The 12,513-nt window shown below is 46.1% G+C and overlaps 1 non-coding gene across 1 annotated transcript; it reads left to right on the forward strand.

The window, feature by feature from the left end:
- The first annotated feature begins 10,847 nt into the window (after positions 1–10,847).
- On the forward strand, positions 10,848–10,932 carry TRNAR-UCU. Its single transcript is given in 2 exon segments — positions 10,848–10,884; positions 10,897–10,932. It is a non-coding gene; the product is annotated as a tRNA-Arg (tRNA).
- Positions 10,933–12,513: the final 1,581 nt, after the last annotated feature.

A 12,513-nucleotide genomic window follows, 5' to 3' on the forward strand; every position in this document is an offset into this window, starting at 1 on the left:
TCCTGGCTGCCATGGTTACTTAGCAATTTTAGAAGCATTATACTTACCTGCGCTGTCTGTGGCTGGCCGTGCGCTCCTCCTACTGGTAAGTGACAGGTCTGTGCTATAAGCAATGCGCCACACAGACCTGTCACTTACCAGTAAGAGGAGCGCCCGGCCGGCCACAGACAGCACAGGTAAGTATAATGCTTCTAAAATTGCTAAGTAACCATGGCAGCCAGGACTGCAGTAGCGTTCTGGCTGCCATGGTAACCGATCGGAGCCCCAGCGATTAAACTGGGACTCCGATCGGAACTCTCCGCTGCCACCAATGATGGGGGGGGGTGATTTTAATTAGGGGGGGTGGGAGAGGGGAGGCCGCACTGGCCACCAATGAATTTAATACAGGGGAGGGAGGGGGGGCCGCACTGGCCACCAATGAATTTAATACTGGGGAGGGAGGGGTGTCTGGCCCCTGCTGCCTGGCAGCACCTGATCTCTTACAGGGGGCAACTGAGGGGTTAATTGTCCGGATCACAGCCCCCTGTAAGAGATCCGGTTCTGCCAGGCAGCAGGGGGCAGTTACGTACACAGTTCTTAGTATATTCTAACTTGAAGCGTCCCCATCACTATGGGAACACCTCTGTGTTAGAATATACTGTCGGATCTGAGTTTTCACGATCTAACTCAAATCCGATGGTATATTCTAACATAGAGCAGTTCCCATGGTGATGGGGACGCTTCAAGTTAAAATATACCATCGGATTGGAAAAAACTCCGATCCGATGGTATGATAGGGACTCCTGACTTTACATTGAAAGTCAATAGGGGACGGATCCGTTTGCAATTGCACCATATCGTGTCAACGTCAAACGGATCCGTCCCCATTGACTTGCATTGTAAGTCAGGACGATCCGTTTGGCTCCGCACGGCCAGGCGGACACCAAAACGCTGCAAGCTGCGTCTTGGTGTCCGCCTCCAGAGCGGAATGGAGGCGGAACGGAGCCAAACTGATGCATTCTGAGCGGATCCGCATCAATTCAGAATGCATTGGGGATGAACAGATCAGTTCGGGGCCGCTTGTGAGAGCCCTCAAACGGATCTCACAAGCGGAACCCCAAACGCAAGTGTGAAAGTAGCCTTACCTGTGCTTAAAATAGGGTTGCTAGGCATGGTCCGTCTATGTGTTGAAGGACGGAGGACGCAGAAGCAGGCAGCGTTCAGAGTCACATTACAGACAGCCAGGGACTGTAAGTAAATGATTAAAGCCAGGTCCTCCCCAGCAGCTGATAACAGTGCCTGGGCTGTGTGCACTTCTCCCTGTCCCTGCGCTTGGCAGACGCTCCCTCACTCAGCAGACTGGGAGAATGCAGAGCCGAAGCAGCGCAGAGCAGGGAAGGGAGATCTGCCCTCTGCTCAGTGTATAAATGAAAGCAACATGTGGTAAGAGGACCCCTTTGTGCTGCAGGAGATTAACCCTTTAGGGGGGAGGGCTCTGGTTACTGACACTTTTGGGGGGCTATTGTTACTGGCTAGTGAGGGCAGGCAGGATTAGCCTCAGGGGGAGGGCAGTGGCGGCCATCTTAACTGCATAGTGAAATTGCAGTTTTATGCAGACTGGTGGCTAAGGGCTGAATCCTATTAAATATGGGGTACGTCAGTCTAAGGCCCCTTTCACACGGGCGAGTATTCCGCGCGGATGCGATGCGTGAGTTGAACGCATTGCACCCGCACTGAATACCGACCCAGTCATTTCTATGGGGCTGTTCACATGAGAGGTGATTTTCACGCATCACTTGTGCGTTGCGTGAAAATTGCAGCATGCTCTATATTCTGCGTTTTTCACGTAACGCAGGCCCCATAGAAATGAATGGGGTTGCGTGAAAATCGCATAGCATCCGCAAGCAAGTGCGGATGCGGTGCGATTTTCACGCACGGTTGCTAGGAGACGATCGGGATGGAGACCCGATCATTATAGCATTTTGAATACAGAATGCATAGTACAATAGGGCTGGAGGGGTTGAAAAAAAAATTAACAAAAAATTGAACTCACCTTAGTCCACTTGTTCGCGTAGCCCGGCATCTCCTTCTGTCTCCTTTGCTGAACAGGACCTGGGGTGAGCATTAATTACATGAATAGGACCTGTGATGACATCACCATGGTAAAAGATCATGTGATGGAACATGTGATGACCGGAGTGACGTCACCACAGGTCCTGTTCATGTATTTAATGCTCACCCCAGGTCCTGTTCAGCAAAGGAGACAGAAGGAGATGCCCGGCTACGCGAACAAGTGGACTAATAAGGTGAGTTAAATAATTTATTTTATTTTTTTAACCCCTCCAGCGCTATTTGACTATGCATTCTGTATTCAGAATGCTATTATTTTCCCTTATAACCATGTTATAAGGGAAAATAATACAATCTACAGAACACCGATCCCAAGCCCGAACTTCTGTGAAGTTCGGGTTTGGGTACCAAACATGCGCAATTTTTTTCACGCGAGTGCAAAACGCATTACAATGTTTTGCACTCGCGCAGAAAAATCACGGGTGTTCCCGTAACACACCCGCACATTTTCCCGCAACGCCCGTGTGAAAGAGGCCTAATAGTAACTGATTCTGGAATATCATGTTATTAGTAACTACATATATTAAATTGAAATTAGGGTCTAAGTGTGACAGTTATCCTTTAACAACAGGTACACAGAATCTGTGCTGAAAAAAGCCTGATGCGGAATCTGCTTCCTAATAGTTTTTTAGGTTGCAGTTTTTATCCAAAGACGGTTTTTCACAGCGTTTTGACGTGGCTTTTAATCTTGCCCGTTTCATTGGGGACTCTGGGCACAGATTCCACATGAAGAATGGACACGTCACTTATTTTTTCCAGTGCAGTCATTAAAACTGTAAGTGAAAAGTCCCATATGAATTAACAAGCAGTTTCTTCATTTATATCAATGGAGATGAACTTCAGGTGTCTTCAGCGCGTTTTCCAGGCACGGAAACTGCGCCAAAATCCACATAGAAAAGGCTCAGTGTGAACAAACTCTTTATCACATCTCGTTGTATTGCTTTCATGGAATTTTAAATAAGGTGTGAATAAACCAAAGGAGTTTACCCATCTGTTATTTATGTGTTTGGGGGTGGAGCTTGTAGAGCCTTGGACCAATCACAAGGCTGCACAGTGGTATATGTGATATCAGATATATAATAATATTAATAATAAAATGTATTTATATAGCGCCACCATATTCCGCAGCGCTTTACATAGGGTTCATGTACGAAACAAAACTAACTGGCTAATATGCAACTGAAACACTAGGAGTCAGGCCCTGCTCGCAAGAGCTTACAATCTATGAGGAACTGGGGGTGACACATAAGGTAGTTGATTGTGATAAGTAGGATTTGAGCCATTATTGAACTGACAGGAGTGGTGCCGGACGATCTATATACATTTTAACCCCTAATTCACCTTAGGCGACAAAAGATAATATGTATTAGGCTAGGTCTACACAACGACATTTGTCGCGCGACAATAAGTCACGCAACAGATAGGGCACAGCTACACTGCAACATTTGTTGCGCAACATTTTGTTGCACCAATGTCGCGCAACAATTTTTATAATGGCAGTCTATGGTGTCGCACTGCAACATGCGACATGCTGCGACTGCGACGCGACAGTCGCAGAAAAATCCATCTCGAATGGATTTTCTGCGACTGTTGCGTCGCAGTCGCAGCATGTCGCATGTTGCAGTGCGACACCATAGACTGCCATTATAAAAATTGTCACGCGACATTGGTGCAACAAAATGTCAGCGACAAATGTCGTTGTGTAGACCTAGCCTTAAACACAGAGAACAAGAGAATTGTGATGGTTTTGCACACAAGGTTAATCAGGTCTGTTTGCGATTGCATTCAGTGTTCCAGCTTTTTCTGCGCTGATGCAATCAGTTTTTGATGCGTTTTTCTGGTGTGTGAAGAAAAACTCAAGAATAACACTCAACATCTCTTAAGCCTCATTCACACGTCCGTGCTCAAATCTGTGAGCAGGTGGTCAGTGATGCATCCGTGAGGGATCAGTGTTGGGTTCCGTGTGTCCGTTTTTTGCTGTCTGTGTTGCATCCGTGTGTCACTGACACTGGACAGCTGAAATTTTTTTTTTAAAGCATCTCTTCTTAATGATCCGTGAAATGACCCGTGTTGCATCCGTGGTTTTCACGGACCCATAGACTATAATGGACGTGATGGATCCGTGAACACGGACAAAATAGAGCATGCATCCGTGCTGAAAACACCGACCCATGGACCGTGCTAAATCACTGATGTCTGAATATACAGATTAAATTGAATGGGGACGTGTGCTGTCCGTGGAGAACACGTCCGTGAAACACTGACATGTGAATGAGGCTTTAGTAACCATCAGTTAAAAAACGCATTGCATCCGGATGCCTTCTGTTTTTCATGCAAACCCCATTTGCGTCAATGGAGCCAGGGCTTCGTAAAAAACGGACAAAAATTGAGGATCCACAAAACACGCACACCGGCTGCGTGCGTTATGCATTTTGCCGACCGCACATTCCCGGCCCTATGATAGAAATGCCTATTCTTGTCCGCGATTGCAGGCAATAATAAGACATGCTCTATGTTTTTTGCGGGGCCGCAGAACGGTGGGCACAGAAATGAATGGGTCCGCACCCTTTCCGCAAAATTGCAGAACGGATGTGGACCCAGAACTATGGACGTGTGAATGGACCCTTAGGGCTGATGCACATGACTGTTGGATGTTTTGCGGTCCGTAAATAGCGGATCTGCAAAACACGGAGGCCGGCCATGTGCATTCTGTATTTTGTAGAACGAAGCCGGCTAATAGAACAGTCCTATCCTTGTTCGTAATGCAGACAATAATAGGACATGTTCTAGTTTTTTGCTGAACGGAGATACGGAAACGAAATGCCGTGTTTTCCATTGTTCTGTTTCCATAGTTTTTTCCAGCCCCATTAAAGTGAATGGTTTTGCATATGGGCCACAAAAAGGAAGGAATGACCACGGGGGAAAAAAAAAAATAACATTCTCGGGTGTGAATCCTTACCTTGTAAGCTATAATAGCTCTAAACAGGAAAAATTCGGCCCGTCTGGTCTTGAGTTTTCTCCAACATAAGCCACTGGTCGAGGATTCTGCAACTGCCCGATGAACTGGACATCTGTATAGGAGAAAAGTACAGTGATCAATATGATCCGTTCTGCCCTGTCTGTGCCCTTCCGCATGTCCGGCAGTAATAGTAGCTCTTATAAATGTATAGCTTCGTGGGTCCATGCATATCCGCGCTCTCATCTGCCCACATACTTTGTACGATTCATCTTTTATAGCAATTTTGTAAAATTTGATTTTAAAGTAAAATTCCCTATTAGGCCTAGTTCACACCAGTTATTTGGTCAGTTATTTCCATGAGTTAGGGCTTATTCACACAACCGTGGTTTGGTTCCGCATCCGAGCCGCATTTTTTGCGGCTCGGGTGTGGACCCATTCACTTTAATGGGGCCGCAAAAGATGCGGACAGAACTCCGTGTGCTGTCCGCATGCGTTGCTCCGTTCCGTGGCCCCGCAAAAATGAGAAGTCATGTCCTATTCTTATCCGTTTTACCGACAAGAATAGGCATTTCTATAAAGGGCCGTAAATTGCGTAAGGCACACGGGCGGCATCTGTGTTTTGCGCATCCGTGTTTTGCCAGGTCCATTCACACGTCCGCAATTTCGTTCCACATTTGGCAAAACGGAATTGCGGACCCATTCACTTCTATGGGGCAGCATGATGTGCTGCCCGGACACGGAATTGTCCGGGTCTGCAATTCCGTTCCCCAAAAAAATCCTATTCTTGTCCGCAATTGCAAATAACAGGCATATTCTATTAGTGCTGGCAATTTGCAGTCCGAAAAATGCGGAACGCACATTGCCGCTGTCCGTGTTTTGCGGACGTGTGAATGGACCCTTAGGCTACTTTCATATCTGCGGCATGGATTCCAGCAGGCTGTTCTGGCAGAGCAGAGCCTGCCAGAATTCTCTGGATCCGGAGCTGCCAGATGCAACCGGGATGCCCGCCGGCCCTATTTAGTATAATGGCGTTCGGCAGAGATCCGCAAAAATGCTGAGAATTGGCCGGACACAAACTACTGCACTCTGCGGTTTGTGTACGGCCGATTACCAACATTCTCTGCCGGATCAGACGGCCGGATCTTCGTGCCCAGGGGTGCACCACCAATGAGGCCAGGTGAGACGATCGCCTCAGGCAGCACCAGGTAGGGGCAAGAGGGGGGAAGCAGAAGGGCCATGGGCAATAAGCGCTTTCATTGTGCAAAGGATAGGTGCACCCCTGTCTGTGCCCCAGATGTTAAAGTAGTCTAAGTCCTTTCTGTAGATTTCTCATTCCCTTCTGATCCATTTCTGGCTTTGCCTCAAAAAACTGCCCCAAAAAGCAGTGTGTGAAGCCACCCTTAGGCCTCCTGCACACGACCGTATGTGTTCTGCAGTCCGCAAACTGCGGATCCTCAAAATCCGGGCTGTGTGCATTTTTCTTTCTTTTAATGTGCATATTCTTTCTTTGTTTTTTTTTTTATTAATATTAAGTAATAAAAGTGAAGTTTTAAATAAATGAAATAGCTTAGTGTGACAATTTGTAGAAGGGATGAATCACCAGTTGCACAGTTGGTGAATAAAACCTCTATACTTTTGAGGACGCTGAGTGCTGCGGTCATTCATCCCTTCTACAAATTGCTTGGAGCCCAACAGGCTCTAGGGGGCTGGACACGGCGGGCACCGCCACCATCGGAATCCACCATATTGGACTGAGTGAGTAGTGCTGTGTCACCTTTGGATTAATTTAGTGTGACAATTGGGATCTCTGGCCTTCGGGCATTCAATTGTTTATACGGCCATGTGCATGCCGCCATTTTTTTTTATTTATGTAGAAATGTCCAACCCTTGTCCACAAAATGGACAAGAATAGGACTTTATTTACGGGTTGGCAGAACAGACATATGGATGTGGACAGCACATCTTTTGCAGCCCCACTGAACAGGTCGTGGGAAGTAAATATACAGTGGTGCACATGAGGCCTTACAGATATTTTCCCACTAAAGCTAAATGGCCCAAGGGGGTTGCACTGAAACCTGGGAAAGGGGTGCTCTGTCCCATTTGATAAGAGCAGCTTAAAACCTCCAGGTAGTAACAGATTCACTGGGCAAGAGGAGCGTGAATGGCGCAGGGGTCGAGCATGTGCTGCCCCGCCTATTCAATGCCTATGGGAGTGATGGAGATGGCCAAGTGCAGCCTTCAACTATCTCCATCAGTCCCATAGACTTTGAAAGGAGCTGCAGCATGTAGGCTTCACTCTGGGTCCATTCACACTCCAGACTGCGATCGCGCAGTGAGGAGGCATGGGGGTCTCAAGAGCCCCAATCTAACGATCGTGGGGGCCTCCAGTCATCAGACATTTATCAACTATCATGTGTATTGTGGGAATACCCCTTTAAGGGCTCATGCACACGGCTGTTGCCCGGTCGTGCCGTATTGAGGCCGTGTGCACAGATGCGGTGCTGAACAGAGGCACGGATAGGAAGCCCATGGAGGCGTGCTTCTGTGGGCTTTCTGTCCGTGCATGCACTACTTTTTTGCAGTGCGGACCGTCGTATGCTGATTGCGGACGCCATTCAAGGGAATGGGTCCTGCTTCCGCATCCAGCGGCCCTACAGTCGGTGGCCGTGCGGACCAGCCCGGGCCCTAACACTAAAAGAAAAATAGTAAGGGTTTTCATTTGCTGATTATATATTAGGGTGAGACTGGCCCCATGCGGCCCATGCCACCTGCAGTGGCATCCAATAGGGTACAACTACACTGTGACATGTGTTGCATGCTGCATTTCAATGGTGCCGTAATGCGACATGCTGCAATGCGACAGTAGCAAAAAATCCATCCAAGTTTGATTTATTTTGCGACTGTCGCATTGTAGTCGCAGCATGTCGCATTGCGACACCACTAAAATAAATTATATGAAATGTGAGGTAACTGACAGCGATAGATCACAAGACTTATGATTTATATGATGACACAATGGGACACATTCGCCTGTTTTTAGGCGTAAAATTAGACTGGTGTATTTGATTCGTCTGTCGGTCTTTTGCAGAGTATTTACTAAAAGTCACACAGCACTTCATGAAATAGACTCGGCGTATTATTAGTCTGACCTCTGGTGGTTGTTTTTCAGTACGACAGGTTCATATTCACTTAGACTGGTTTAATTTGCGCATTAAAAATAGTGTGCGGAGAAAAGTCTTATGTCTCCTTGAATGCGCAACTTTTAGGCTAGGGCTACATGGCGACATTTGTCACACGACATTTATTGTAATGATAGTCTAGCTGTGATGGCTAACCTCCGGCACTCCAGCTGTGGTAAAACTACAACTCCCAAGATGCACACTTGCTTGGCTGTTCTCAGAACTCCATAGAAATGAATGGAGCATGCTGGGAGTTGTAGTTTTACCACAGCTGGAGTTCCAGAGGCTAGCCATTACTGGATGCTGTTGCACTGTGACATGCAACATGCTACAAATGCGATGCAACAACTTGGATGTATTTTTTGCAACTGTCGTGCCTCAGAATGTCGCAGTGCAACACCATAGACTATCATTACAAGAAATGCCGCGCGACATTGGTGCGTCACATGTCGCCCTAGCCTAAATGCAAAAGAAGTTGCACTTTGCCACTCAAAGCTGTGGAATAAAAATAAGCCAGTTCTGGAGTGGAGTAAATTTTTTAAATGTTTTTGCACCTAATTTATGCGTAAAAAAGGCGCACCTACATAAATAGATTGAAAAATATAGACAACTCCTGAATAGTGACTCTTTCACACGTCCGTGATGATTGTCAGTGATTTGCCTGTGAAGGATCCATGTTTTGTTCGTGTGTCTGTATTTGCTCTCCGGGTGTCATCCATGTTTCACGGACACTGCTTGGCTGAAAATAAATTTTCATAGCATCTCCTCCTAAGGGCTCATGCACATGGCCGTACGTATTTTGTGGTCCGCAAAAAACGAATCCGCCAAAAATATGGATGACGTCCGTGTGCATTCTGTATTTTGCGGAACGGAACAGCTTGCCCCTAATAGAACAGTCCTATCCTTGTCCGTAATGCGGACAATAATAGGACATGTTCTATTTTCTTGTGGAACGGAAAAATGAAAAAAACTGAATGCACACGGAGTAACTTCCGCTTTTTTTGGGGGGGGGGACCCATTGAAATGAATGGTTCCGCATACAGTCCGCAAAAAAAAAAAAGGAACGGACAAGGAAAGAAAATACATTTGTGTGCATGAGTCCTAATGGTCCGTGAAACATATGGCATCCACGTTGCGTCCATGTTTTTCACGGACCCATTGACTACAATGGGCGTGATGGATCTGTAAAACACGGATGTGTGAACACAAAAACTAAAATGAATGGGTTCCGTGTGCTGTCCAAGGAGAACACATACTGTACACGTCCGTAAATCACTGGCGTGTGTGAACTAGGCCTTAGTCTAAAACTTCTAAATAGTCAAAGGAGGCGCAAAAGCCTTCAAAACAGGCGCAATTTCAATAGTAAATGCGACTAATAAAATTAGACTGTTTAAAATAGCATTTTTTTCAAACGCTATAGTAAGCGTGCCCCCGTATGCATGTCTATGACAGCCGACGTCACAAACCGTCAGGCCTTATACATTCCGCCGTGTCCGTGTTTTGGCCGTCCATGTATATTCCATATATTTCTTACTCCCACCCTTAGGGCTCATGCACACGACCGTATGTATTTTGTGGTCTGCAAAAAAATAGGGACGACATCCGTGTGACATCCATATTGCATGCGTTCTGTTTGCGGATCCATTATAACAATGCCTGCCCTTGTCCGCAAAACGGACAAGAATAGGACATGTTCCATCTTTTTCAGCGAAGCGGCCATACGGAATGCACAAGGAGTCATTTCCGTTTTTTTGCAGACCCATTGAAGTGAACGGTTCCGCATACGGGCCGCAATAAAACCAGAATGGACACAGAAACAAAATACGTTTGTGTGCAAGAGCCCGTAGATAGGACTATTCTCTCTTGCAATATGGACCATGGACCAAGACATGTTGCGGAATGGCCACACGGATCAGCAACAAAATACGGATGCATAAAAATGGGTCAGTGTGCATTCTGCCAAAAAAATTAGGCTCCTGCTCCTCCCGGCAGACCTCACACCAGGTAAACGTTATAGAAAATGAGGTAACAAGCAAACTATACCCCACTTACCATTACAGCCCTCAATTTATACAACAGTAAGTATATGGGGGCAATGTGTGACAACTGCAGTGACTGCATTATGTCAAGCTCACCCTCTAGCGGCCACATCTGGTAACGGCGCCCTGATACATCTGCAACCATACAGCGAATTATAAAAAGGAGACATTTTCCCGAAGACCAAACATAACCCAAAGGAAACCAGAATGTCCCTGCACAGGGAAGAAAACCTAAAACCTTCTCTAGCTCTCTAGTGTTGACAGAACCTTGCGCATGCGTGTTGTAGGAATTTTCCAGAGCTGGGAAAAAAAAAAAAACAGAGGCGCATGCGCTCTTCTTCTCTATTGCGAAATCACGTCGGTCCCGCACTGTTTGGTGGAATTTTCCATCTTTCTCTCCGCGTTCCGTACAGTGTGTGTCCCCTGCGGCGGGACAGAGCGTGCTGACTGGGTTTGCGGGTCGTGCGTGATACCAGCCAAAAAAATAAGGTGACGAGATGGGAGCTGTGGTGGCGTAGAGTATTTTACTGATGTACGTTATTTCCTACGAGTCCAACAGGTGGCTCCGTGGCGCAATGGATAGCGCATTGGACTTCTAGTGGATGAAGAGATTCAAAGGTTCCGGGTTCGAGTCCCGGCGGAGTCGCGGTTTCTTTTCATGGTTTTTAGTCTCAAATAAATTGGAAATGTTTGATTATTTTTAAAATAAATCATATGGAATAAGCGGTCTGCCTTTCATCGAGTAAAATTGCAGAAAATATGTAGAATTATCTAGAGGGATATATGATGGTAATATCAATGCTATATAAGTGAGCATAATATACGGGGTGTGTGTATATATATATATATATATATATATATATATATATATTATTATTTATATTATATATAGATTAGTATATAATTTATAGGCTGCGTTCCGGCGGTTTTTAGTCACATGGAGGGAGATTTATTATGGCTGTATGGCAGCTTACCAGCAGCGAGTAAGGGCCTGGACACAGGTGAGCATTGGCTTTTAGTTATTTTGTGTGTGCCAACTGTGGGGGACATTAGTGAAGGCAAAGTATTGGCAAATTACTACATCAGGGCAATGTGGGGGGCAAATTACTACATCGGGGCAAATTACTACACCGGGGCAATGTGGGGGCAAATTACTACATCGGGGCAATGTGGGGGCAAATTAATGCATGGGGGCAGTGTGAGGGCAAACTACTATGTGGAGGCAGTGTGGGGGGAAATTACTATGGGGGGTTTCTATGTGGAGGAAATTACTATGTGGGGGCAAATTACTTTATCGGGGCAGTGTGGGGGACGTTGCTATTGGGGAGGCACTGTAGGGGCATTTCTATTACAGGGACATATTAGGAGACATTATTTTTGGGGACACTATACAGGCATTATTACCTGGAGCACAATATAGGGTATTATTACGGGGGGCACGCTAGGGGACATTATAGCTGCTGTAGACACTATAGGGACATTTGTGATAATTTATTAAACTGGTGTAAAGTAGAACTGTCTTAGTTGCCCATTGCAACCAATCAGATTCCACCTTTCATTTTTGACAGCTCCTTTGGAAAATGAAAGGTGGAATCTGATTGGTTGCTATGGGCAACTAAGACAGTTCCACTTTACACCAGTTTGATAAATGACCCCAATTATGTCTACTGGGGTCACTTTTTTTAAGCAGTATAGTACCTGGGGCGTTGAGGAGGACCACGGGCACAGTATTGGGAGTGGCAGCAGGATGACATTGTTGGGACACCAAGATGGGGAGGTTGATGGAAAAATTTAGAAATCTAAAATGTATGTGTAACAAACTCTGTGGAGATGAGATGCGGCTGAAAGAATTTGTCATGGCGGTCTGGGTCAAACGGAGAAGAGGAAAGAGAATGTCTACATGACAGGAGATGTCCCTAGATGTGAGAGGTATGTGGTGCTGTATTTTCCTCAGTCTTTTTTATTATAAGTATATGTATTTTAAATTTGGTGACAATTTTTTTTATTTGGCTCCTAAATTTTTCCGTTTAGGAGCCTAGATCAGTGATAGGCAAACTGCGGCTCTCCAGCTGTTGCAGAACTACAACTCCCAGCATGCAAAGACTGCCTACAGCTTTCAGCCTACAGCAGGGCATGGTGGGAGTTGTAGTTTTGCAACAGCTGGAGAGCCGCAGTTTGCCTATCACTGGCCTAGATGAATGTGATGTCATATGGCCTAGGAAGAGAC

The sequence above is a fragment of the Bufo gargarizans genome, chromosome 7 (assembly GCF_014858855.1).
Source record: "Bufo gargarizans isolate SCDJY-AF-19 chromosome 7, ASM1485885v1, whole genome shotgun sequence".
Taxonomy (NCBI): domain Eukaryota; kingdom Metazoa; phylum Chordata; class Amphibia; order Anura; family Bufonidae; genus Bufo; species Bufo gargarizans.